This window comes from Hyaena hyaena, unplaced genomic scaffold, assembly GCF_003009895.1.
Source record: "Hyaena hyaena isolate Hyena2069 unplaced genomic scaffold, ASM300989v1 scaffold_368, whole genome shotgun sequence".
In the NCBI taxonomy this organism is placed as follows: domain Eukaryota; kingdom Metazoa; phylum Chordata; class Mammalia; order Carnivora; family Hyaenidae; genus Hyaena; species Hyaena hyaena.
In genome coordinates, this window is record NW_024080989.1 from 269,117 (window position 1) to 271,897 (window position 2,781).

Below are 2,781 nucleotides of genomic sequence, written 5' to 3' on the forward strand. Positions count from 1 at the left end.
TCTCTGTCCTCTTCTAAGAACTTACCTGCCTGGGAAGAGGGGCCGGGTATGGGTGGCATCTTCTCCTTGCCCACTTCTTTTTCATATTTGCCCTTCTCCCACTTTTAAAAGAAAAGTAGACCTCTCACCAGCCTTGAGAGTGTAAAAATTTCCCAGGCACTAAACAAAAGAATCTCCCTGAATACTGGTGTCTAATAGGATTCTAATGACATCTTGTTTTCAAGTCAGAAGGGTTCCAAGTATTCCATTACCAAAACTGAAAGAGGACCCAGTCAAGTTGTCAGCTGCCAAACCACTGAAAATATTTGGTGACAGACTGCTATATAATTTAGGGCATGTAACTCAGAAGGGGTTCAAAGAATTGAGTAACATGATTATAACGAACCTAGTATCATAATTATTCATGTAAATAGTTTTCAAGGCTTACATGTAATATATTTAAAATGCTGAGTGCAGTCTCGTTCTGTGAATCAGCAGTATTTGTCCACAGATACACGAGGAAAAAACTTATTTGTCTCATAAGAAGTGAATTTCAAATAAGTTTGTTATTCTGTTTAATAATTACTTATCAAAATGTGTCATGTTTACTTTAGTTTGATCAATTATGGAATAATTCTTATAATTATGAAATAAGGGCCTCAATTTCTTACTGGCTGCTGACCCTCCGGAGCACTTTCTCAGTTCCTTGGCACGTGGGCCTCTCCACGGAGCAGCTCACAGCAACCCAGAGAGGCCAAACAATCAGAAGTCATGGTCTTTCTGTGGCCTAATCTTGTAAGTGACATCGCATCATGTCTGTCTTATTCTACTCTTATTTTATTGTTGGAATCAAGGCATTAGGCTTAGCCCACACTCAAGGGGAGGGAGATATAAAAGGATGTGAATACCAGGAGGTGGGATCATGGTAGCCATCTCAGAAGCTGCCTGCTGCAAATGTCAAATTTTAGTAATAATTATATCCTCTACATCTGCTTAAGTACAGGAAAAAATATTTTAAGTGTCATCTTTTTTTTTAATGCTTATTTATTTTTGAGAAAGGTAGAGGACAAATTGTGAGATCATAACTTGAGCCACAGCCAGACGCTCAACAGACTGAGCCACCCAGGCGCCCCTTAAGCATCATCTTAAAAATGGGTGAGAGGCTGTCACCCGGGAGGCTCAGTCTGTTAAGCCTCTGACTTCAGCACAGGACTTCTGCTCAGGTCATGATCTCACTGTTTGTGAGTTTCAGCGCTGCACCAGGTTCCATGCTGACCAGATCCCAGCCTAGAGCCTGATTCAGATGGTGTCTCCCTCTCTTTTTCTCTGCCCCTCCCCTGCTCTCACACGTTAGGTCGCTCTCGCGCTCTCTCTCTCAAAAGTAAAGATTTTTAAAAATGGGTGAGAGGATGCAGAATTTTCCAGGATTCTTTCAGAAATAAACAAGTAAAGGGGCGCCTGGGTGGCTCCACTGGTTAAGCATCCAGACTCTTGATTTCAGCTCAGATCGTGATCTCCCAGTAGCTGAAATCAAGCCCCAGATGGGCTTGGAGCATTCAGCCTGCTTGGGATTCTCTTTTTCCACCCCTCCTCCACTCGTGCTCTCTCTCTCTCAAAATAAATAGTCATTAAAAAGAAAGAAACAGGTAAAGATGTTCGGAGAGCAGGCCTAAGTTGAGGCCTAACTTAGCAGGGGTCTATTGGGTGGTGGCGGGCTAGCAGAGGTAGACGCTAGGGGTCGTAAGCAGCGGTAAGGATGGCTGCTGCCTCGGACAATGAAAACTCCACCGACCCAGACTGGGAGCTCCAGCCCATGGGTAGGAAACACAAGGAAAAGCTAAGTGCGTCTAGATTCCGTGGGCTTCAAAGGCCAGGCCAGGCGTTTAGACTTGACCAGGAGGGAAATGCGGGGGACGGTGGGTGTAGGGGAAACGCTGGAAGGGGATACGAAATGCAGTTTGCGAAAGGCCAATGTGCCAGGAGCGGTTAGGGTGAAACCTTGAAGGCAGAGGCTGGAAGCCGCGAGCCGGGCCGGGCAGTAGCAGGAGCCAGGGGAGGGGAGATGTGGCCCCACCGTGGGATGGTCTGGGGAGTCCGGATCGAAAAGCATGCAGTCAGCACTCCTCCAGAGGATGGCTCGTTAGGGAGGCTAAGGAGCTGTGTTTGCAATGGCCGTCCTCCAGTGGACGTGGAGTAAATTTCGGGAAATACAGCTGTCTTCGGCGCTGTGAACACGCAGAACGGCCCGAAACCGGGTGCCTGCCCGCCCCCCGCCAAGAATTCAGTCTCCCAGAGCTGGTGCCAACTATGTGGGAAATGACTACTCCTACCTCCTCCCCTGGGATCCAACCGAGAAATGCGTCGGAGCCGGCAGCAACCCCTGCCTGAGAAACAAAATCAGAGCAGAGCCAGACAATGGAGCGGCCAGGGGTGAGAGTAGAGGAACAGGGACTAAGAAATCGCACTTCCTTGGAGTCTCGAGCTGGGGGGCTGACGTCCAGAGACAGAGAAGAAAACTAAGAAAAGGCTGACGAGGGGGGCGGGCAACGCGGGAAAGTACTAAAGCCCAGCACCCCGGCGGCCGGGTAGGCACGGAGTTGAAATTTGCGAGCTGGCTGGAGCCGAAAGCAAGGAGGGGCGGGGGGTGGGGGCGGGGCGGCGGGACGCCAGTGCCTGTGAGCCGAGCGCCGGCCCCGGGAGCGCGGGGAGGAGCGCGCACCTGGACGCACAGCTGGAGGAGGGCCCAGCGGAGCGCCGGTGGCGCCGGAGCCCGGCCCCTCGGCGGCCCGCCCCCTAGACCGC